We start from the raw sequence: 25,823 nt of genomic DNA, 5'->3' as shown, positions 1-25,823 counted from the left end.
ATTTGTTTTTCGACAAGCATTAACCGTGTAACTGTACTATAAGCCACGATGCAACGATACAACTAATTCGATTATAAACCGATACGAGGTTTGGAACGCAATGTAATATTATTATCTGTTGCTTCGTAGTAACAAGGTTTAACGTTTTTATTACACACATTCTATGGAATTTTAGTTTCTTGTCAACTTTACGTCGATCAGTGATAAACTCATTGGATGTAATAGTAAAGTATAAACACTAAGAGTCGTTCTTGTCTTGACGGTGTAACGATTGGTTTATCGGTAGCGTGTAAAGCATTGTTATGGAAATTGCTAAAGTAAGAAAGAAACAAACACCAACATAACCTTAATCTTCAGTGACGTTATAGAAAGGCTGTGTAAGATCGGTTTAAATTGTACAGTTGTGACAAAAGTTCATAGAAGAAATAGTTCTAACCTCAATTGGGTTGTCGACGAGTACCAATAACGCAAAGAAGCGTTACTTGTTTGATCATTTGGAAAACTTTCATCGTGTATTTTGCAACAAGCTCTTTCGTACTGCGAGCGATTACTATCTTTCGGTATCTGTATTTATCGCTTTGAATACAAAGGCTTGGTTGTTAATAATTTCGCTTCTCCAATTTTGTTCGATACTCTCAATTGGTAACATAAATTAGTTATAAAACGAGTAAAGTCGAGGTTTATTTGATATTTCACAGAAATCTATTCGCTTTCATCGATGCAATCGTGTCCAGAGATACGGATACGGATACTCATTTTTGCAGGAAAAGAAATTGAATCGAAATTACAAAGATAACGATGAATTTTTCTGTCCATCGATATCACGAGTCACAGGTATACGTCAAAGGAGAAAATCTGCACGGTAGGATATCAATTGATCGTATTCGTCATGCGAGTAATTTTTAGGGTGAAAAGACGGTTTCACAGGGCGATTAATCATTTCCCTTCTAGCAGCTCGGCCTATTTAATAGCGTGTTCCAGTGGCCTGTCGCTCGGCCTTTTTATACCGGTTTCAAAGGCGGTCGAGTGTACTTGGTATTTCATAGCAGTGGTGCTGTTACGGAGATGCTACCGTGCGAGATTTTTGCCACTATTACCAACGCTATCGAACTTTTCCCGTTTGTTCCATACCGAAACGCGAATACCATTGAACATTTTTTACCGTGCGTGGATCACGGTACACGTATACCTACCACCGTTTCTCCCACGTTCCTCGCGACGCTTAATTTTCGCCCTCTTTATCGTCGTTGCGTTTCCGCGAGATCTCGAGTAACCATACTCACGAAATTAGTTTTCGATCGAGAGCCCGAGTAAAGGAAGCGAAAAGGCAAACGGTCATTTCTCTAATACTTCCGCGAACGAACAGACGAAAAGAGGATTACGTATTACGAACTTGAAATTCGTATAATACGGCGAGTGATGTGACTTCCGGTTCGAGTACGCGAGCGAAAAGGACCACGAAGGTAGAAAACTTCTCCCTCGCTGGGTATTGGATTTTCCCAACCGGCAGACTCGGGGAAAAAAGCGAAAGCATTTCTAATTTATCATCGAAGTAATTGCAACATTCCTTTGCGACTCGCGCGCCTTCGTATTTCCTACGGAATCGATCAATTAAGTTTTCGATCTGGATCGAGCCTCGGTTTTTATCCGTTCGGTACTCCGTCGAGTAAATGGATAAACGAATTAACGTTTTAAAGAGAACACTGCCGAACGGGCGAGTATCTTCGAAGCGAAAGCTTGCGGCCGCTGTAATTTCTCGATCCATTGTTCCTTGATTCGATGTTTCACCGATTTACGATACTTGCATCGGTGTTCAACGATTCTTGCGTTCTCGTAAGTTTTCAATTTCGTTTAATACCGTACACAGTTCGATGAATCGTCGAGTGTTTCGATTCGGGAAAGACGCGATCGTTTTACCATTTTGTACACGATTTCTTAAAAAAAAACCAAGTTATTTTAAACGGAAGCTGGTTCTCCACGAGGAGAAATAAATTTTCGTGGGCAGGGACCGTGCAATTTGTCACGTAGTTGGTTTTGATTAGAATCGGTTCGGCTCGGTTCAAAATACTTGAAACTGCTCTCGACAAGTTGGAAGAATATAAACACAATGTTATTGTTCGCGATGTTAATGCTACGTTACACCGCGATAATTCTTTCAACGGGCCGTTGTTGTTTGATCGTTGGCCCGAATTGTCGTTCGACGAGGGAAAAATAAGGATCGTTCGTAGGTCGCGAATGATATTTCGAAGAAATTTCAGTTCTGCGCATACGTTGGTGGCGAACGGTTTGCAAGAAAAATTCGTAATCGGGTTCGGCTATCTCTTTCCGCGTTTCTTTGGAAACTGACGATGTACGATGATGTCATTAGCGCGCTTCGAACGAAATTGTCGAACGTACGAAGCACGCCGGAGCTCGTCGGTCTCGCTTTTCTTAGTTTATCTTATCTTAATGTTTTAATCTTCGCTACGCGATAATGCATGGACGCTGTGGTAATCTGTAGTACGAGTAACGTTTACTCGCAACGGGTATCGTTTTCTTTCGATCCCGGTGAGCCGTGAGCGGTAACAACGACATCGATGCAAAGGGTGAACAATTTCAACCGGAACGCGCAAATATCTCCGTTGCTCGTCAATACGCGAAACGACTTCACCGAGACCAATTTGAACAGTTCGTAGAATTGCTGTTCGCAAACTCGGGGCGATAGAAACAATATTTTCAAGATTGTCCTTTGTCGAGATCTCGAGGTCCACTAGGGAAGATTTTTCTTCTTCTTTTTTTTCTTTTTCTTCTACTTTTAATCATTGTCATCGTTTCATTGATATCAGGGGAGCATACTTTACAAGATTCTTGAAATTTCTCCGTAAGAAACGCGCGTCACTCTAAACGTTGAAACGTCCGATCGATTTCTAAATACGTGCACGGTTACGTTTAAAAAGATACGGGGTGGGAGGAGGACCCTGAAAACACGAGGAAAATACGACCTTGGAGGGATATATATTTTTCCAGTCTCTCCGCGCTTGCACTTTCGGATAGTTCGTCACTGTCCCGGGCAGCTTTTTCCACGAGCAACGAACGCATTCGGGGTACGTCCATTTAAACGGGCCACCCTATACCGACGCGAATGCCGTTCATTGAAAAGATCCTTTTGAACCTCTGGAAATGCGTGAAATCAATTTCACCGCCATCTTATTATCCCGGTGTATTCGTGCACGGGAAACGTTCGAATTAGCATCCGGCTACGGCCACGGCCACGTTGTTGCTAATTTATTACCGACGATGGGAGGGAGGGGGCAAATTGGATTTTATCCGACATCATCGCGTACAAAGTTCCCGTTAACCGCGAACAAGGCTGGTGAAAAAAATAACGAAACAACGTGTTTCTTGTTCGTTGGTGTTTCCACGCGCGTGGATCGCAAGCAGCGAGTGTATTATTATATTTTTCCCTTTTGTCGTTTGCTTCACCCCGTTACGGGTTACCGATACGCGATACGATCCGAAAATTGACGAAAATTACTTCATCGAAACACGCTCGCCGGTACCTATCGCAAACTTCATCGAAACACGCGTCTAACCGTGTGCAATGTTTCGTTACAGCCGAAGGTAAACGCGCCAAGTATCAATTGCACTACCCCGATTTGTATATTTACCGGATAACGAACCATTTCGCCGGAAAAATGTGACAACGTTCTCTCCACCGTATTTCCGATTTGTTTCGCCCAAAGGAATACACTCACGAGGCGTAAACAACGATCCAAAAGAGCGTGAACGAAATTCGCGTTCGTCTAGGTCTCCGCGGGTCAGATCCGACCCGGAGTCGCGCGTCAGTGTCGCGTAGTCGCACAGTTCGCGGGTTAAACGTTGAAACGAGCCAGTCACGATCGATTCAGCGTCATCGTCGCCAATTGTCGACTCGGCGTCGAATACAGTAGGCGTGAAAAAGAAGAAAAAAGGAAGAGAAAAAAGAAAAAGAAAAAAAGAGCGTTCGTCGGCTTCGCAGTGTTCGCTCGAGTAGGAAGTTTTTCTTACTCGTCGCGCAAGAACGTCACCGTTCCGCGTTCTCTGCTACTTTCCGCGAACGTAGTTCCTCGGAGAGTAGTTCTCCTGGTCTCGCGTACGGCTGGAACACGAACGAGGCGAGATTCCCTGGAAGCGTATCGGGGAAACGCGAAAGCACGGCTGGAACGTCGTATTTGCTGTACCTTTGCCAAAATTCAGTCGGGCGTCTGCTCGAGAACCTCTTCGATTGCTTACCGTCGTCCGGAGTTTCCGTAAATTGTACGAAGCACGCCTCGCGACTCCAGTATGCTCGGATAAGTGATAAGAGGCGCGAAGATGCCTGGAAAATTCGACTCGGGTTAGGTCTGGGTAGCGTCGAGTAGTTTTATCCCGGCTCGGTTAAGGATTCCGAAAGTTTCGCGCAAGGTTGCTCGGGCATCCGTGACTTTCCGGAGATTTCGTCCATCCGTGCGGAAAGGGATTAAGGTTCGCGTAGAAGGTGTTTCTGGTAACCCAATTGGATTTGGATCGAGGCAACGACAACGTTCTACTGGATTTTACCTACGATAAGTACAAAACACGGCGAACCTTGCCTCGAAATGTATTTTTCGAGCGACGATCGAGATCGCCGTTTTCAAGCATCACCGTTCTACCGTGGATGTATCTCGTTTGGTTTTCGTTCACCTGCGTGTTTCGCGAAACGAACGATGTTGAAAAACGAACTACTAAATACGAATGGAATTATCAATGGAAGACTGTTGGGAACGAATGTAATGCATCGAGTAGTTCGGAAACTCGTTTCGTTTTCCAAAATGGAAAATGCGTAATTTAATGAAATGTTTGTACGATGTAAAAAAATCGTGTTTCATTTTCACAAAAAAAAAAAAAAAAAAAAAAAAAAAGCGAAACGACTTTCCGAACCACCCGATGAATCGCAGCGATAAAGGGTATACTCGGGGTATTCGGTGCAGTCTGACCTCGAGCGGAATTCTCGAATTTTGATTTTCGAAAGGTTTTAGCCGCACTTTCCATCGGGGGAAACTCTCTCGCTGTTAACGCGAGGTCTGCTCGGGGAGCTGACCGAACCCCGGTCGCTTCTCCGAGTCCCAGTGGGTTAATTCCATAAGACCTTTGAAAAGTTTGCCGCGTGTCGTCGCGAGGTTGGTCGATGCGTTGGCTGCACACGTGCGGCCGTGTGTGCGCGCGCGCTCGCGCTCACCTGCATACGCGCAAGCACGGGTGCGCGAATCGGTAGATAAACGCGAAATACGGAAAGGGAACCATTATCTCGTAACGGAACGACGCGATGTTCGACACGGGTCGAACGACCCGAGTCCGTTTATCCGTAAGAGAAGGAATACTCGGGCGAAATCGTTGGCTCCTCGCCGTTCGGAATCCCTTTGGCAGGGCAAAAGGGAATCCTCGCGTGGCAGTGGTGCGCCCCGTGGTGGCCCGATACGTCACGATTTTTACGCGACGAGCCAACGAGAATTGCCCGCGGCCGCTTATTTCCTCGGTTGTTATTTCCCCTTACGTCGACTGACTTTACAACCGGAATAAAATTTAGAGCGCACCGGCGGCGTTGGTTATCGTCGAGCGAGCAGCACGGTAGTTCGGCCAGCGACGAGTGTCTACGTTCGAGGAAAAAAAAAATGCTTACTGGAGCGAGGCTCTCTCGAAAGGCCTTTTTAGCGACTGAATGGACTCGTAAATACAGGATTACGCGTACCTCGCCCTTAAAAAATGGAAGCTCCGTTGACCTTGGAACGCTCCTTTCCTGTACTCGAAGCGGGAGGCTCGAAACGAGGCTTCGCGTCGGGATTCGGCTAAAATAAAAATACACGGGTCGTTAAACTACGGCCCGTAGGACGAGGGGTGGTTTTTAAATAAATTTCAAATTTAAATCGGACGTAGCCGAGGGAACGAGGTCGTGGAACGATTCGTCCTAAGAGAGAGAGAGCGTAATCGGTGTTTCCTAGCGCGTTCTTCTGGTCGGTCGTCTCCTTCGATTTCCACGATCCGCGAAAAGATTAACGCGTCTTTCGAGCATTCGGCAAGTGCTTCTAAATCGGATTAGCCGACCGACTCGATGTAATTCCGTTCCATTTCGATCGGATAACGCCAAACGAATCTTCACCGAGCCCGGTGAACGCGCGTTTATTTAACCCCTTGCTTCTACTATTTAAGTTTCGGTAAGGCGTATCGCGATCGACAACGATCCTCGTCACTGTCCTCGTGAACGTTCAATTCTCTTTTCGGAGATATTACGCGCGAGTTTCTTCCCGATATTTTCAAGAAAACGTATTTCGACGTACGCACATGGACAAGATTCATCCGTGGTTCTTTGGTCCGATTTCCTTTCCACGAGTCTCGCGCTATGTTCCAAGCGAAAAGGTCGAGCAGCGCGTGCGCGCTTACCCGGTACTCGGCAAACCGAAATCAAAACACCCCGTGTCGCGTTCAACAGCGTGTTTCAACTTTCCTGATTGTTGCACGTGACGCTTCCTCGCCGCAGATGTTTCTTCGCGAGTTGCGCTCTTGAACGCCTCCTCCTGGCTCCGATAATATCCGGTCTTCGTCGATTTCTAGCAGCCCTGGTTGACGAGCTTTCGGGATGCAGCACCTCACCTGGGTCACTCGTAACCCATCTCTTTCGACCGAGTTACTTCATACTGTACGGTAATCCTATATTGTTCGCTTGTTCGGAAAGTAATTTCGTTCTCCAAAACGGAGAATGTAGAATTTAATAAAATGTTTGTACGCTCTAAAAGAATCGTGTTTCATTTTCACCAAAAACAAACGAACGACTCTCCGAACAATCCGATAGAACTCGTCGTTGTTGTCTCTCGATAAAACGTGTACCCTGATCGTCTGCAGCGATGTTTACGTTCTTCGAGCGACAGCCGTGGATTTAAAACCCAGCTGACGAAACTTCGAAACGATGTTGCGTATCGGTGTGACGGTTGATGCGAACCGACAACTTTTACATCAGTTCTGGTACCTTCTCGAGAGCAATACCACCGATCGGTGAACTCCTCCCGTTAAAAATGAGATCGAACGCGACCTCGTCCGGAGTACTTTTAATCGCAGACGAAAGGTTCTTCGCACGCGTATTACGTATACGGAAAACAATCCGCGTAGGGTAGCGTTTCGCCTAATTTCCATCGGTAGAATCTCGCCGCCAGATCCATCGATACTGTTCTCGCGAGATACAACGCGCGCGGTGTCGCTTTGAGCACTCGTAATACGAAACGTGCTCGTTGTTGCGTTTGCTCTCCTCTTTGGACAGTTCGCACGTGGCCGGGTCTCGGGCCGTGATTCGAAAGCTCGATTCCAGGAACAAATTTGCGACCGTTTCTTTCTTAAAACGTTTCGACGCGGATTACCGTATTCCGTTTGAACGCGGTACAGGTTCACGTTCGACCTTGGTCCGAGCCGCGACGCGCGAATTAACGAGAATTAGGTTCGGATCGGTCGATCGGAGGGTGAAATCGATTCGTTTCTCCGTGTTCGAAAGGGACTCGTTCTCTCGGCGTCCACGTTTCGGTTTCGAGAAAAAGAATCCGACCGCGTCCTTTGAGCAACGAGCTACTCCGGGTCGCATTGTCTTCGTATCGACTCGGAATCGCTGGTCGACGCCGGTGGTATCTCTTTTTCCGCGTTTCATTTTTCCTTGTCCGCGCTACTCTTTGAAACGCGTCGGAACCGTAGGGACGGGTGCCGATCGGACGTACGAGGTAGAACCCCGTGGACGCGAAAGAGAAAACGCAGAGATCGAAGTATCGATGAAAAGTGACTCGATAGGAGGGTAGACCAGACCTGGGCATCGGCCTTGTCGATGCACAGACGTGCACGATTATCGTTGGAGCGAGATCCGTGGCCGGAAATTCGTTCGGAAGGTACGCCGGTTCCTCGACACGGCGACGTTCTTCTTTCTCTCGTTGTGGAAAGGATTCGCGGGAAAGATGAACCGTTGATAGACGGCTGGAAGTTTTACGGCGACGACTCGCGAAGGGATCAGAAACAATTACGATATTCCACGATCGTTCGAAACGAGCTCGATACGAGAACCGTTTATTTCGAGGCGAAGCGCGGGGATACTCGCTCGGTGTTCGAAATAGAGTTTACTCGCGAGATAATAATCGTAATCGTTCGAGCGGACGAATACTCGACGTACGGCGAACAGGGGAACGTGTTCGTTATCTGGTCCCTCGCTTTTAAACAATCCCGTCTCGTCCCTTTTCCTGCTAGACCGACGCGTGAATCGTTTCGTGAAATTCGTTCGTTTCGATCTCGACGGTCGCGTAACGATTTCCTAAACCGGAGAATAGGATTCCAGATACGGGATACGTCGTCTTGCCTTCGCAGCTTCTGCAACGCATCGCGAGTAGAAAGTAACTCTGTGCTTCTCGATCAAAAGTGCTCGGTCCTTGAAACGATAAATCGACCTACATTCCTCGAAGGAGTTTCGTTCAACGACGAGAAGTTGGAATTTACGACAACGTTCGGTACAAGGTAGACGCATCGATACCGGTCGTTAGGTATTTTCGTACGCGTACGATACAATTTTTCCACGCTTTTCTTTCTCGTTGCCGTTTCCAAGTCCCGGTGTAGGATACCGGTGAGCGAAATTTTGGCGTCGCGAGCAAACTATTCGAGCTTCTCCGAGGACTTGGACGTTTCGTTCACGCTCGTTGGTTCCCCGAAGAGAAACTTCCTAACGTCCGCGAGGAAAGTTTCTCATCTGCGTACCGGAATCGGACACTTTCTTCGTAGACAATAGCACCCCGAATCATCGTTTCGGGTTTCCATAGCTCCGTAACCGAGAGTCGGAGAGACGCGGAGGGTTAACGTTCTCGAGCGATAGCGGTCCGATCGTGAACAATTTCTTCGAGAGTGATTCGTCGGTGATGCACCTCCGGTAAGGAATGAAAGAGAAAAGAAAACACGATGAAAAAGAAAGAAAGAAAGAAAGGGTACGTGGAAAGTTGGAAATTTTTTAATCGCTCGTTATTTCGAAACGAGCCACGCGAGTCACGCAACACGATTAAGTCGGACGAGTCGCGAGGCTTTATAAAATACAAGGGACGCGCTCAAAGCATCGCGGGAATTTTAATATCGCGCGCAAAAATACCGGCACACGGCTGTGGTTATTGTCGCGGTGATAATTAAAGCCAAGGGACGTTCAGCCGTTCTGCGTGGAATTTTTCCGCGGCTGGATTCGACCGAACTCTTTTCCTTCGTTTCGATTTTCGTTTTGGATTCCATCGCGGGGAATGGTTACATATTTTCGTAAGAAAAAAAAAAGAAAAGAAACAAAATAGACGGAATAGTAGCGTGGAACTGTTCGGCGCGAGTTATCCGTAGGTAAAGAGAGCAACGCGGTGACGCGTTCCGAAGAATCGTGAGATGGAAAGAAAGCGAGCCGGCCGGTATTATTCGAAGTCTTTTCATAGATACGTAAGATATGCGCCCAAGTATGTAAGTTATTGGATCGCGGGTAGCGAGGGATGCTACGGGTTTCGAGCGGCCATTATACGCGGGAGAGGAGGATAGTTGGACCGATAGCGATCGATGGATCCCATTTACGATATCGAAGTTAAATAATCGATGCGCCTTCGGGAACAGAGCAAAGATAAAGCTAGTCTCTGGTGGATAGCGTAGTTGCTCGCGGATTAAAAGCCGCGGTGGAGACCGCCCGAATAAAGGTCAGCATAAAAATAAAGCCGCGAATGTAAAAGAACCGACTCGACCCGTTTTTGCTTCCATCGGAATTTTTCGATGGGAATTAGCTGTCCAGCTTTCGACTCGAAACAAGGAGATGGTTTCGTTTCGAGTCTCGTAGCCGAATGGACTGTTGCTCGCGGTCTTCGGCCGGTTCGTTTTTCCTCGAGGAATAAGATTCTCCGGTTTGTTCCCTGTTCTATGTACGTGTTTCTCGTATCGTTGGAAAAAAAGGCGCGTAACGAACGCGTGGAGTAATGGAATTGTTGAACACGAGAGAAAAGTAAATAGAAGGTTTATTCAAACGGTAGAAGGTAATATAGTCGTGCAGCGGGAACCGTAACGGTCACGTCGGGACAACGACCGAAAAATATCCAACTCGGTAACCACCCTCTCCCCCTGTGTCTTGATTTCTCAAGGGCTGGATCGGTCCAAGTCGTTGTATTCCAACGGAACGTATTAATCGAGGATCGGTGTGGCTGGCGTGCTTCGTAACGCAAAAACCTCGCGTCGTTTCGCTCGCGTTAATCGTGCCGCGAAGGTAAACAACGTTTCGTATGCGCGAACGTAACGTTTCCGGCATTATCTTTAAAACGAGTTCCGTGTAATTCGTGGACGGTCCGTTTGTCGGGAAAGCTTTCAGCGTAACCACAATCCGGCGAACCTTTTTACCAACTAATTTCCATCCTTCTTTCTCCGTGGCCATCGAGGGAAATCGGTACAGTGATAACTTTGTTCATAAATATTCAACGCCACGCACAGTCCGACGACGAAAGATCCGCGATCCTCTCCTGTATCCCTCTCGGATGCGGGATTCCACCGCGCGTTACGGTTTCAACCGTTTCCGAGCTTCCAATTTCTTATTCGTTGTTCGTTACTTTTATACGGTCGAACAAATTTGCCCTTCTCTTGTACACGGATCTTCCATTAGGTTGTTCGATACGTTTAGTCGTTCTTTTCATTGTAAAAATGTACCATGACGCTTGAACTTTGAACAATTGTAAATACACGAGTGAGTGGACAGATCTACGCTAAACTTCACTCGCGTTCATCGAACGGTGATGTACCGTCTTTAGAAAACTAAAACGACGAACCTAGTAGCTCAATTTCTCGTCGAACGACGAAACTTATCGAGCAGCCTGTTATATCGTTCGCGTTAGGTTCATCGCGCGAGAAATCGAACCGTTCGAGCGTACGGTACCGTTCTTTTTTCGTTCGTCTTCTCGGCTGGTGCTTTTTCCACTGTTTTTCGCTAGTTGGTCGCGAGTATCGATCGGTGTAAATCGAGTAAGAATTTTGAGAACGCGTCGTTCGAAATACTCCATTCTGGAAGCTGCGTCTCCTTGTCGGTGGAAAAATATCGACGGTAACCGTGACGGGAATGTGTAACCGGGCCGGGTCGTGTACGAGCCGACCAACGCGGGAAGTTACAGTTGAAATACGTGTCAAATAAATCACATTAAATTTCTGGTATAATTAAACTGTCGCGTCGGGACCGCACTAGGCGTGTTTCCATTTGCCGGTGTGGATATTCTAATTACGTGTCTCTCTTTCTCTCTGGCCGTAACTCGTCTATTTGGCGCGGTTTACGCGCAACGTTTTGCGACCCCTCGAGCGGAGCTCTCCTCGTTTCGCCGAATGGGAGGCGAAACGTTCGGGGAAGTTGGTTTTTAGCGTTTCGGGAACGTGGACGTAGCGAGGTGTCAGGATCTCGAGAAATATTTTCCTTGAATTTCCACGTATTCTCGGCGTCCTTCTCGCGTAAGCAACCCTTACGATCTCGTAGCCACGGGTTGCTCCAGTTTTGCCTCGTTCGTTCGCTCGTTCTCGTCCGCGTCTCTCGTCCATCCTTTCGCGCGAAATTCGTCATTGTTGAAGACGCTCGTCACCCTGTCTTCTCTCCGCTTCAAACTAATGAGACGGAGACACCTTCGCTCGCACCGTGGCTTTCGGTAGGGGCGCGGCCGAACTCGATGTACAATATTTTCCCGCCCAGCTTATTTTAACCCTTTCGCTTCGTCGGGCGTATATATACGCCCTCGAAAAATGACCATTCACGTACGAAGAGCGTATACGTATGCTCTGGAAATGTGGTCGCTGAGGTACGAAGAGCGTATACGTATGCTCTGGAAATGTGGTCGCTGAGGTACGAAGAGCGTATATACACGCTCTGGAAAAGTGGTCACTGAGGTACCAAGAGCGTATATACACGCTCTGGAAAAGTGGTTACTGAGGTACCAAGAGCGTATATATACGCTCTGGAAAAGTGGTCACTGAGGTACCAAGAACGTATATATACGCTCTGGAAAAGTGGCCAATCAGGTACGAAAAGCGTGTATATATGTTCATACAATATATACTTTTATTTCGTATCTTACACGAGATACTTTTGTTAATCGAGTATCTGGCAGCGCTGCATACCTCAAACAGTTAACTATCATGAAATAAAACATCACCGAAAAAGAATCGCGGAAAAAGACACGAGTCGAGGTACTATTGTTCACAATGTGACGTTGGCTTACGCGTGGTTCCATGCTTTGAACCTTATCGTACCGAACTTGATTGTTAACATTGTGTTTGGCTTTAAATACTTTAGTAAAAAATATTATACAAGCACTGTAATATAATATACAAAAGAATAAATTACGATTATAAAGTTTTACATTTTACAAAGTAAAACGGTGTTACCAAATATAAGAAATATCATTGTGAAATTTCGAGAACAAGAAACGACTTTTACCTACGTCGTAGCATTCCGTACCTCGGTGTCAACTGCTCGGTAATGCGCTTCGTTCACAGCTATCACATTTTCTTACAAGCGGTCCCTAGCAAAAGGGTTGAGCGCAGTCGACGAAAAACCTACTCGTCGCTCGGTTATACTTGCGTCGATCGATCAAACGTTTCGATCGAACGACCAACGTTTCATTCGTCGTTCGTTATTCGAACGAGTCCGTCCAGAAACGGGGTTCTCGACGTTACGTTAATAATCGCGTGTACGATTAAGGTCGAGAACCGAGATTTTTTCGAAAAGTTCAATCGTATTCCGAATCGCGCGATCCGCTCGGAAAGATCTATCGTTCTCGCGGAATAATTGGACACTCTTAGCCAAGATTCGCTCCTCCTTTGGAAAACCATTGGCTCGTTACTGCTCGGCAGTCCTCTCGAGACGTTTGTAGAACGAGGAACCGATGGACGGTTTTGTCCACGGTCGAGCAAAGTCGATAAACGGCGACAAAGGAGAGGAATACATCGACCACGAGAAACAAAAGCATGGATTTGGAAGCGAGTTGTCTCTATCGAGGCTCGAAAAAGGGGAACGAAGGAAGAACGCGTACGATTTTCTCCGCGACGAAACACTTTTACCTTTCCCTTTCGACGTTTTTGTTCGACTTTTTTAAACATCCACGAGGGTTCGAGACGAACAAGAATATCGATCTTGGTATCGTGTATCGTAATAAACACCCACTTGTGTTTTCGTTTCTCGAGCAGTAGGTTTTTAAAGCACTCTGCAGATGGTTTAAGAAATATTGCGCGTGCTGTTGGGTTGTTCGGAAAGTCGTTTCGTTTTTTTCGGTGAAAATGAAGCACGATTTTTTTAGAGCGCGTAAACGTTTTACTAAATTATATATCCTTCATTTTGGAAAACGAAATGACTTTCCGAACAACCCGATACATCAAATTAGACTCGAATTAAAACTCACTAACAATACGCGCGAAAGATCTCTTCCTTGGAGAACTTGGTTTTCGGCCGAAGATCGAAGATTTCGTTGGAATTTATCTGCTGTACCGTATTCGAGCGGTACGAAGCAACACGGGGCAAATCCGATCGCGAGTACTCGGTAGAATAACAAATTCAAGAAACTTCCCCGATGTGAATTGTGCTCCGGGGTTGGATTAATTGCGTCCCTCGTCGAGTAGGTCTTCGAACCGGGGGTAGAGAATGTAAGTCGGAGCACCAGGGTGACTCCGTTCGGAGCAGAGTGGCTTTACCAAAGTAGAAAACGGCGTATTTTCTACTATATGCGTTTATACGTGCAACATTCACGCTCGGGCGTTAATCAGCGTCGATGGTTTACGGAGAATAAACCGCATCGTGTTTGTCGGAGGACTAGTGAAATTTTTATCGCGCGTGATCGTTGTCTCGAGATAGAAGATACTCACATCGGTGTAAAACTGTTCCGATGTCTCTTTCGGCGTGATCTTAAGGATATCTTTCGAGAATTGGTATCCATCGGTAACGCTGAAGCTTCTTTACAGAGATGCGCGTTACAACCGTATAATCGGCGTCGTTGTTGCATCGAACGTAAGGAAAAACGTGATTCGGAGAAGAGACGAACGAAAGCCAATCGACTCGACGAGGGATAAACGATGGAGGATATCTCGTCGGCAATATTTTCTCGTGACCGTGAATCTTCTTCGGTGTCCGTGTCGCGAACACGTCGGAACTTTTCCAACGACGAGCGAGACGTATTGTTATCGCGAGCTGTTAAATAGCTGAAATAATATAGCCGACGGGTAATGGTTTCGTTGAATTAGCAAAGACTCGTGTTTCGTTTCGTTTCCAACAAACACGAACCGAATATCGATGTTAGGCGAGTCGAATCGAGAGAGAGAGAAAGAGAGAGCCGTTCGAGATCGAATTTGATATTCAAGGGGGAAAGAGTCGAGAATGGATATCCATCCTCCGCGCGCATAAAAGGGAAGCGAGTTCTCTTTTGGCTCAGCATCCCTTTCCATCGGCCATCACGGCGTTCTGTATCGGATGCAATTTTACCTCCTCGATGGCCAGTTTCGTTCGTTCTTCGCGTACGCGAATTTCTACCCCGTTACAATTTCTTTTTTTTACAAATATTGTTGCGTTTAATGGGATCAACCCTTTCGTTCCTCGCCAACGCGAATTTCTACCACATTCCAACCTTTTTTTTCACAAATATTGTTGCGTTTAATGCGATCAACCCTTTCGTTCGTTCTTCGCGCACACATATTTCTACCCCGTTTCTATTTTTATCTTTTTAGAAATATCGTTGCGTTTAATGCAATCAACTCTTTCGTTCGTTCTTCGCGTACACGAATTTCTACCCCGTTTCTACTTTTTCTTTTTAGAAATATCGTTGCGTTTAATGCGATCAACCCTTTCGTTCACCGTCAACGTCCATAGGCGCTCGGCCGGCAGAGTACGAACGTCTATACGCGTCTATGCGTATACAGCGCGGGTTTTTACTCGTAGTCTCCCGCAACGAGACGAAAAAAGTTAAAAGAATCCCCCTCGTCCCGTAAAATTGGTCGTAAAACCAACGACGACGTGTTTGTCGGTGTTTATTCGAACGAGCACGCGCAAAGTGGCGTTCCTTGCTCGCAGTCCTCTCACCAGAAGGCATCGTCTTCGAAACAATACTCATCTTTGTATTCTTCGGGCGACGCCGCGTCGGTCGGCTCGTCTCTCGACGCTTCGGAGCTCCGAACGATCGCTCCCGATGGTTACTGTGATTTCGAGTCATCATCGACGAACGACGAGGGTGCACGGTTCGCGTCACGGTCCCAATTAACGTCCTTCGGAAAGCGAAACAACCTCGAAACGTTCGCCGATCCGCCTTCGAAATACTCCGAAACGTTGTTAACGCGATAGATCGTTCGATAAGTTTCATCGAGCTACGAAACTCATCGAAGAACCTAGCGTTCGATACTCGCGAAAGTTGAAAAAATGTCGGTGGAAAGCCACGCACAATCGATCGTTTCGTGGATCACGCTATAAGGTCGTGAGCGTAATTTCGCGCGCTAGACGGACGCGGTGTTTCGTGTTTTTATGTTTCTTTCTAAGCCCTTAAATGGGACCGAACTCGTAAAAGGGGCACGCGCGCGACCATGGCTCGGGTAGGGACGCACGTGTAAGCTCGTAATCTCGATAGAGATCTAATCCCTAAACTGCAGGCGAAAGGGCGGCTCGACGGTACGTAGAAAACATCGACGAAGAAACGGTTTCGCGGTAGCGAACTGGGCCCGATCCTCGGTATCTTCGCGATACGAATGACGAGCGAATCGAACGGATCGTGTATACCCGGTTTAAGGTCTCGAAGATCCGTGTCCCGTTGGTTCGTCGCGACGGACCCGTTTGACGAGGAAACGCGATCACGATTCGACGGAATCGAAAATGAAACACGTGCCGACGAGGTCGAGGTAGACCGAGAAGGTGTGTATTCGGTTCGCAGCCGGGAAAATAACGGTCGGATGCACTGGGAGAGTAATTAGAAGCGGCGTGGGTGCAGCGACGTCGATTCGATCGATTCGATGATTTTTCCCTCGATGCGATAGAAGGCAACGCGGTGCATATGCTCGACAGCCGAGTACGATGACGCCATGTGTTTCCAGCTGGATTAAGGGGAGGGTTCGATAGAACGAACGGACGAGCGAGCACTAGGGGTGCTATATAGGGTGCACGAAATGTTCTGGGTCTGTAGGCTTTCGTGCGACGAGTGGCGGCCGAGGGTGGCCAGCACCCAACCGTCCGGCTACCTTTCGGCGTTTACTGCCAACCACGCGTACAAACCTACCTCGATGGTCGTAATTTTTTTTTTTTTTTTTTAATGTATAAATAATTTTCAACCGCGAAACGCGCCCGTCTGTTTCCTAGCGTAAAAATCAAACGTACAGGGAACGTACAGTTGTGCGTTCTGGGAATATACGGAAACGTAACCGAATCGCAAATTTTCGAAAGACGGAACAGTTCGAATCGTCCGGGCACCGTTCGGGTAGACTCGAGAGCAGCAGGGTTGATCCGAATTTGGTTCGGCGAGCCGAGCTCGTTATTCGCGATCCTCGTACCGGCGTTGCGCGTGTTCGTTGCTTTTCAAGAAACTCGAACAACGTTGAAACCGATCCGGGCGCGCGCGACTCGTTTAAAAACCCACCGGAGGAAGAAACGAATACCCATCGCTCCCTACCGTGATACATTTCCGTGGAAGCAGACGCTCCGAATGAATGCTGATTTCTGAATCGCAACGACTCGCGGCAGCATTGTGCACGGGCGTTGCGACTGGAATAGTAATTGTCGGGTCTCCGCGTATCGTTTTAGCTGGGACTGCGAATCTTCGCGCATCCGTGTCGCTTCTTCTCTTCTCCTTTCGTTCTTGTTCGCGTTGAACAAAACTTAACGAACGTACTTCTCGAAACTGAATCCATCCAGCGCGGTGTAACTCGTACGTTTCGGTTCACTCCTCGTCGTTTCGTTGCATCCGTGGTGAAATTTCTGGGAAACGGGTAAACATCTCGCGACGGTTTTCCGCGAAACGTTCGATCGAAGGTCGATGGTTGTTGCATCGATGGTAAACGAGCGTCGGCAACGAGGTGTCGCGGAACGTCTCGCGATACGCGCATCGAACGACCACCGGGATAAAAACAGGATAAAAACAGACCGAACGGTTAATTGCGCTTTAAGACGGATCGATGAACGCGCGTGTTGTTCTTCGACTCGGACATCCATCCCTCGTATTAAATATTTCATTCGAAGGCGGCCCGTTTATTTTGCCTCGCGGCGCCGCCGCCGCCGCCGCCGCCGCCGCCGCCGGACGTTCTCTCGCGTGTAATTCCTACCAGTCTCGCAAAGTTAACTCGCTTCGCAAAATATCATGCTAAATTCGTTATCTCGTTGGTATATTTACACTCGAAGTAGAACGATTTAGAGAGAGAGAGACTGAGAGAAACGGACGGCTCGGGGAGGTGGTGCAACGACCCGAATGCCGCTAGAATCGAACTGGAAATTACGAAACGGCCCTCGGAGTCGTTGCGACGACGATGCCCTTCCGTTTTCTTCCGATTAGCGACGAATTCGGGAGAGTAGCTTAATGCTCACCGGACATTGACGGGGAATGCACGGTGCGCGATTTTACCGGTAAGCTCGGCTACTTGGATCGATTTTCAACTTTGCGATCGTCTACGAAATCTGTTTATTTATCGCGTTATTCATCGTGGACTTTCGAGAGTCCGCGACACCGAAAATCTCTTGCGCTTTCACGAGATACAAAAAGGAATAAGTAACACGAGTTTGCAGCTGGTCGACCGCTTTAGGAAATCCAACGATTTGGGAGCAAGCTTGAACGTACGACGAACCCGCGTTGGTAAATCCAACGATTTCGTAGCAAGCTCGAACATACGACGAACGCGTTCGGTAAACGTTAACTCGGATGAAATATCGCGCGCAGCATCGTGTTCCCGTCGAGATTGCACTTCGTCGATGGAAGTTCACGTAGCATCTCGGGCGACGTACGAGTCTTCCTACCGGGAGAACGTCTAGGAGAGAGGAACTCCCAGGTTCGTCGATCGCTTCGGAAGATCGTCGAGCAGAGAGATTCCAATTTAGCGTTTGCTCGCGAAAGTTATTAGCGGTCCCGTCACGTTGCGACGTCAACGCTTATTTGTTGCTCGCGAGGTAACCCGCGCGCATCGACGACGACGACGACGACGTTCTACGACGTTTTACGACGACAACGACGATGACGAAGAGCTGGTAATGGCGTTCGTAACAGCGCTTGTAAAATCGGAACGCGCGGCGCCAAGCCGGCCGAGACGGAGCACGAGGAGGAGGAAAAAGTGCGTTGGATCACGGTCGGGTGACGTGTGAACGGAATCCTTGGAGTTAATTGCGAATTCATTAATGCGAACGCGTTTCGAGATAAACGTCGCGTTATTAAGGACCCGCGACCACGTTGCCACGGGATCGTATCGGATCGCGAAACAAAAATATTACAGACTCAAAGTCGTTCCATCCGCGCACTTTAACTCGCGATTCGCGTGAGCGAATATTGAAATAACAGTATCTTGAATTAATTCCTATTACGTAGAAATAGGAGGTAATTGTCAAAAATTACCATCTAGCGAACGTCTCTGTAAAGAGTTACCGTTTTAACGAAAGTCTCCGTAGAGAGTTACCGTTTACCGAATATCTCCGTAGAGGAATATATCAACGTAATTACAGGTAAGAGTACGCGATGGGTGACGAACAACGATTTAGGCTCAAGTAAGTTTGCACAATGAACGAATCTTTATTCGATGGACGGTGGCTCGTATACGTGGTTTTTGATTATCGATGATACTGGTATTTGGATTGCGTGTCGGTCTTATCGGAGTGCTCGGTGGTCCCCGCGACCTCTTCGTTCCCGAGCAGCCGTGGTAACTATTTCCTCATCGTTCGCGCGAGCTCGAACGTGTCTTTGGCGCGAGTTGTTTTCGTTCTGTCGCGCGATGCCCGATTCCCCCGCGCGAAGTTTCTCCGCGCGATAACGAGGGGAAGGGAAACGGCGTATACGAATTGTACGAATTACGTAAAGCAGTGGTTTCGCGCGAATACTTAATCCTAAGCCAGAGGTCTTCCCGAGTAAACCGCGCGAAACCCGCCAAGGTCCTAAAATGCGAGCTTTGGGATCCACCTAGAGTAAACGCGATCTATACTTCTCAGACTCGTTTTAATTGCGGTTAATCGATCAACGAAGCGCAACGGAACGTCTCCGACGATGCGAGTACAGTTTCGCGATACATCGTACGGATCGATTCCGGGTAAACGAGTAATCCAGGATGGAACGTTGAGTCTCTTTGATTTCAGGGGAGTTGATCGTTTAGACCGCTCGTAAGAAGGAGAAAAATAAGATTTGGAAAATCCTTTGATCATTTGCGAGAATAAGAAGAATAATAAGAGTTGGAAAATTCTTTCGACGCAAAGATTTAGAAATGTACGTAAAAATAATCTCGATCCCCGAATTAACGAGGTTTCAGTTCGCATAGAGAGAGACGATGTCCGTTAAGGGGCACCGTTACCAGTCAAGGGGGTGAAACTGTTGGCAACCGATCGGCTAAAATTGCGCGCTCCTCGTCCCGGAATACACTTCCGTTGTTGAGCGTTTTTATTAGAACTCTCGTTGACGACGCGCGCACAACCAGCAGCAGACGCTCGACCGTCAGGCCTATAGGTATACGGGGGGTTGCCATAAGTTTAAAGGGGATGCACTTTGCCTTTTGACGGCCGAGCTCTTTGTCCTCGGCTTTTTCCACCTGCTCCTCTCCGTGCCAGGATACTCGACGCTCTCTCGTTAGACCATCCGGGGAAACGGAAGTCGTGTTCAGCTTCCAAAACAAGTGTGCGCGTCGCGAGCTTGAATTACGATGATCGTCGGGACGTAGGAGCCTCGTCTACTCGACGGAACTTACCACGGACGATCGCGTGTACGCGACTTCGCTCTTCCGGCCGATACGTCACCGGTGCGTTCGACTTGCGTCTCGCTTTTAAAAGTAATCGAGAAATTACGGACGAATCTCCGAATTCGACGCGACGAATAACCAACGTGCAACGTAGGTCGTCGAATGCGACGCAACGTACGGCCGATTATCGGCATCGTTCGTCACCCTCGATATCGTGGAACTTTTCTTTCAGCTCGACGAACCGAACGTGAACGTCGTCGAGTTGGCTGAATCATCTTTCGCGTCGCGATACTCGCTGGGCCGAAGATGACCTTGGCTCTTAATTATCGAACGAACGAGCTCGAAATTCAACGAATGTAGACTTTTCGAGTAGAAAACTAACACCGTAACGACTGATGTATTTTTCTTTTTTTTTTCTTTCTTCCTTTTTGGAAAATAACTCCCGGCGCAACGTTATCGGTCGAACGAGCCCGGCGACGGTGAATCACGTCGAAGAGAAGAATGGTCATCCGACACCTGTAACGTCGAGTGGATTCGAATCGCGCAGCAACAGGACGTTAATACGAAAAGATGGATCGTTTATCGATTACGCGAGCGGGCGTCATAAAAATGTGACGGATATAAATATTTCATTCGCGAGATTTAAATCGGGTTAACGAGCAACCCGTTATCAGTTTAACCGGCGTCCTATACTTGGCTGCAAACGAGCGAACAATTTTTCTTGCAGAATCGAGCATGTATATTGAAAATCGATATTTACTTTCGACAGATTTATTTACAGCGACGCGGGGACCAAATTACCGTATCGCTTCAAGCGTGGCAAAATTTATCACGATTTGTCGTCACACATCGGAGATGCACCGATCGATAGCTATTGTCCACATATTTCTCTACGCTCTCGTTGCACTTTAAAAACTTTCAACTTCGTTTTTCTCGCCCGTGTTCTATCGCTGTAATGTTCGAACGCCATCGCGGATACACGTTCTCCGCAATTCCACGCTTCTTTCGAGCGCGTTGGTGTCGTTCCTTCTGTATTTCTCGCGACTCCTCCTCTTTTTCGCCCTTTCGAATTTTTACCTTTGAAGTTTAGAATCGTACAGCGAAACAACAGTTGTCAAATCTTGACCGATCGTTGTTTTTTAAATTATACTTTCACGAATTACTTTTGCAACGTGACGTCGTCGAATCAAAACGAGTGTAATTTCTCCCCATATTATTGTCTGATCGATTTTATCGAGTTGTTCGTAAAGACGTTTCGTTTGTTTTGTAGAAAATGAAACACGATTTTTTTATAGTATACAAACGTTTCATTGAATGATATATTCCCCATTTTGGAAAACGAAATGACTTTCCAAACAACAGAAAAATTTTCCAAGTTCGTTTCTTCGACAACAAGGTGGTACACGTATCGGTGAAAAACCAGCCCGGAGAAGAAGAATCAACGAAACGCTCGAAAGCATACGGTGTTCGTGGTAAGTGGACTCAACGATAACGAAATGGCGCGAGCGGTGTTTAGAACGGTCGAATAACATCTCGGATTTAGGTGTACGGGTCGGTCGCTCGTCTCTTCGGGATTTATCTTTGTTCTTCGCGGTTGATGGTTCATTTACATGATAAAGCGAGGGAACCGCGTAACGTTGGCTGCCGGTGTGTGCATCGTTTCGAGGTTTTACGGCCGAGCGGTGCCCGAAGCGTCGCGATGCACCTCCGATAATTGTGACTGCGGTTTTAGTTTCTCCCGTTGATATTTGCATACGCCCGTAATAATATTTCTTTTCCGTAGCGGCGTTCAACCGGCAAACTACCGGTTAACCGCGATATTTAAGCGGATCTCCCAAGGAGGGCGAAGCCGAAATTAACGCGATTCGCGATTACTCGGGAACTTTGCTCGATCGATCGTCTTTCGTGCGGACTCGCGTATCTTTCGGATACCGTTGTCGTTCGTCTTCCCCTAACCAGGTCGTGGCAAGAGTTCCAACGGTGTGTAGAGAATCCAGCCGAGTCAATTTTAAACTCCGTGTTCGGAACGAAACGATTATTAACCGTTTCGTTCCGATAGGGAAGCCCGCGTCTCGCGGATAACACCGCGAAATACACTGGCACAGATCGTACCGGCGAATTTTTCCCCCGTTACTCTTCCGCAAATTCGTCCAGGGACCGCGTCGTATAAATATTTATTCGCAACGTTTATTCGATCGACGGCTATTCGGAGGAGCTTTCGTTCGTTTAGCAATATCTGGTAAATATTGCCCGTTTACGCATCCCGATGTACACGAGGAAACATTTGGCCCGATTTTGCTTTGTTATCGAATTACGGGTCCCGGGTTTCGGTTCCTATGAACACAGCCGGCCGCTACCGACGATTCTGTTCAACGAATCGAACCAGACTCGCGATAAATGGCGAGTGGTAAGGAATAAATAGATTCGCGAAGGTACAGGACGGGTACGAAGAAGTTTCCAATCGTTGTAAAGTGAATAAAAAATGGTCGCGGGTTGGAAAGAGAGCAAAGCCGCGTATACGTTTACCGGAAGTTGTTCGATCGTTCCTTAGCGCCGAATCCATTTCCAAACGAGTTTTCCGCGTATTACGTTGCACCCTGTACAGGTACTATCGCGAAGTTCCTCGGACGGGCTTCGAGTTTCTCGACAGAATGGAAATCTAATTTCGCATCCCGGCTTTCGTTCGAGGAAGACAGCGAAAGCCGGGCAAACGCGGCTTCTTCGAGGAATTAGAAACGGAAAGAGGTTCGACGGGATCGAGCCCCGAATCGATTTTTTTCCCTCGTGTCTCGAGGAGGCCCGTGAAACGCGGGAAAATCGGTTCGTCGTGTCCCGAAACGGTTCTCTCCCTCTGAAAATACATACTAATAAGGCGCGGAAAGAACAAAGGACTCCCTCGGGAACGTTTTCTTGCTCCGCGAGACGAATGGACGAAATTGAAATTTCCCCGCATTAGAGGCGTTTCCTAGAATTTAATTAAATTCCCCGTAACCCGGCCTCGAATCGGGTTGACGCAACGGAAACGTTTCCTCGTACTTTTATCTTTCGCGATGGAAACTCGCTCGGAATTATTTCGCTCGTCTTTCGCGGGCTTTGCCGGCTACTTAATGCTTCGATCTCGTTCCGAAAGCGTCTCTCGTTCGTTCGGGGCGTACCGCGTCCAAATACGGTTTCGCGAAACGTTTGAATTCCGTTTCTCGAAACTGGCGATTATAAATCGACGTCCCCGGTTCACCGTGCGAGCACTCGAACGATCGCGATGGAATATCGAAAGCTCGGTTCCGGTTGGTTCTCGGGGGAGCTACCTACTTCGCTGCGATTCACTTTTATCCGATAACAATTTTCGGTGATTCCGTTTTACACGCGTAATCCGGTGCAGTCCGATTTCGTAACGTAAAGTTCGAAGTAACCGAGTTTACGTACACTCGAGACCGTGGTATCGTTTCTCCGTGCGCCGTTCACCGGTTCGGCGAACGAGAAATTTCACGATACCGGCGAACTTAATTCCGAAGCTGGAGGGAAGAACGACGCGGTAAGTTCCCTGCCACGGTTCGAAATGGCCGAAGAAAACAAGAGTACGCGGAGGCTCTCCGGTTCTCGAATAATGTGTTTAGTCCCGCTGCCTCGAAAGCTCATTACCGGCCACGATCGTCTAATCTTGGATAAACGAGCGGAAGAAGGTGTTCGTAGTACTACGGGGTTAAACGTAGGCTCGTTCGAGCGGCTACCAGAAATTTCGCTCGGAAGAGTCTCCTCGAAACGTCGCCCCGAATGAAAATTTCGGCAAAGGTTCGCTCAACCGAAACGGTCGAAGCAGAGATCACTCGTCGCCTGTACGTACGTCTCCTTTCCACGCGTTCCAAACGAGCTCGTCCTTTGAGAAGAATCACACACGCTCGTACTCGTAAACAATTAAAATATTCTACTCGTTCCTTTTCATTTTCCCTGAAACTTCCAAAGGCGCGAGCCTGGTTTATCGACTTTCCAGGTACCGTGACGCGCCACTATTCTACCGTACTAGACGCAAATCGGATAACAAAATACCGTTGCACGAATTCGACTCAATTCGGACAAATACGCGAGACACCGAGTCTCGGTGAACGCGCGTTTCTTCGGGAGCTGGTTAACTTTTTTTAAAGTTAACGTAAAATCGTAGAAAAAATCTCCAGCCTTGATCGCGCGTGGTTTAGTAGTTTCGTAACGGGTTGGAAAAATATACACGAGGAAGTTGGATTCGTTGTCGCGACGAATGGTCGAACCACTCGAAAAGCTGCCGGTAAAAAGTGTTCGCTTTCGCGAGAGAGTGAACGAACGGAGAAAACATTTTTTAATTTCGCCGAGCCGTGAAACAGCAAACACAGATGTTCTTCGATTTGCGGAGCAAACAGAAACCGTGTTCCGCGCTGGCGTTTTGGAGAGATTAAAGGCTCCGAAATGTAGCGTCGGTGTCCCGTGCGACGCGAGGCGGCAATTTTTCTTTTTTTTTTTTCTTTTCTTTTTTCTTCTCTTTTTTTTTTCGAGTTTCGCGAAAAATGGGTTACCGTGGTCGCGGCCGGAAGAGGGAGGAGTATCGTTTGAAAGAATACGACGGTCGGGGCGAGCGTTCTCGTCCACGTGGAAAGCTTCTTCTCGCTTTGTGTACCGTACGCGCATTAGTCCGACCGCGAGCGCAAAACTATTACACGGTGTTATCGTCGTTGTTGCATCTTTGTGTCGCGTGCGGCACGCGAAACCACGCGACGCTTGACCGGCTGACTCGAGACCCGAATCTTCTTACGATTCGTGAATTTTCCCGACCTCTCGTTTCGCAAACATCGTCCTCTCTCTCTCTCCATCTCTCTCCATCTCTTTCCATCTCTCTCCACCTCGTTACTTTCGCTTCCACTTAGCAACTCGTGCGAGTGAAAACGATTTTTATCCAAGTTCGCTCTCTCGTTGCTCGACACGAATTCTTTTTCCAACGGAAAGATTCTAACGACGAAAGTTACCTTCCTTTTTTTCCCCCCTCCTCCCTCTAATGTTATTCCATTCACGAACGGTGAATCGATCGCGCGCGAATTACGGTCGCGGACGGCGTCGTTTCGACCACGATTTCTTACGTAATCGTGACTCGAGAACGCCGCGAGGAAAAACAAACGCGGCCTGTCCTTGGTGAACGCGGTTACCGATGAAAAATACGGGGGAAACACGCGCTTAATGAAAATTAAGATAATCGCGTCGCTGATCCTACGTCGATGCATCAGCTGTTACGTGGCAACAGGTGGCCCTTTGTCGGAATGGAAAAAAAAAAAAAGAAAAAAGGTGTAGTTTTTTAACGACTTCCCGCTCGGGTCTGGAACCAAGGCCGTGAAATTTAGGACCTTTTTTTTCTCTCTCTTCTCGCGCAACTCCCGTAATTATCGTCCGTTGAGATTTCGATTCTCTGCTCGCTCTCTCTTTTTCTCTCCCGTTCGAGCACTCGAATTTACTCGGTCGCGTTTGGAAATTCTCGCCACGAGGATTCATTTCCTTTCTTCCCGAAAACGGTGTACTTACGACTGTTGGAATTTGTCCGAGTACCCGAACTCGGGAATACTATACATCGAGGCGAGAGTCTGAATTAGCGAGAGATGGCGGGGGATAACTTTGTGGCGAGTTAAGGGACAACCATTGCGATTACAAGCACCATTGTACTCTCCGAGAGTAATTCGCTATTTTCCCTTCCGCAAGGAACGGCAATTTTTCGCGCGGCTACGGACCAGGATGAATCGAGTGACCCGACGATGGACAATCGTTCTCTATACTCGTGCATGTCTCTTTGCGCAGGTTTGATAAAATTTAAAGAACGTCTTACGGGTCTCCCGATATTTTCGCGCGTGCGTTTCGCCAAGATCCGAGAAAATAGACCCACCCTAACGTGTTCCTTGCACTCGTTGTCT

At 47.7% G+C, this 25,823-nt stretch overlaps 1 protein-coding gene across 5 annotated transcripts in view; it reads left to right on the top strand.

Moving 5' to 3' along the window:
* The window catches only part of LOC143150938 (uncharacterized), a 52,385-nt gene that overhangs the window by 1,624 nt on the left and 24,938 nt on the right, over window positions 1–25,823 (top strand). The window lies entirely within an intron of this gene.

Source organism: Ptiloglossa arizonensis, chromosome 9 (genome assembly GCF_051014685.1).
Source record: "Ptiloglossa arizonensis isolate GNS036 chromosome 9, iyPtiAriz1_principal, whole genome shotgun sequence".
Lineage (NCBI taxonomy): Eukaryota > Metazoa > Arthropoda > Insecta > Hymenoptera > Colletidae > Ptiloglossa > Ptiloglossa arizonensis.
Note: the sequence above shows the minus strand (reverse complement) of the source record. Positions and strands in the feature narration are given on the sequence as shown.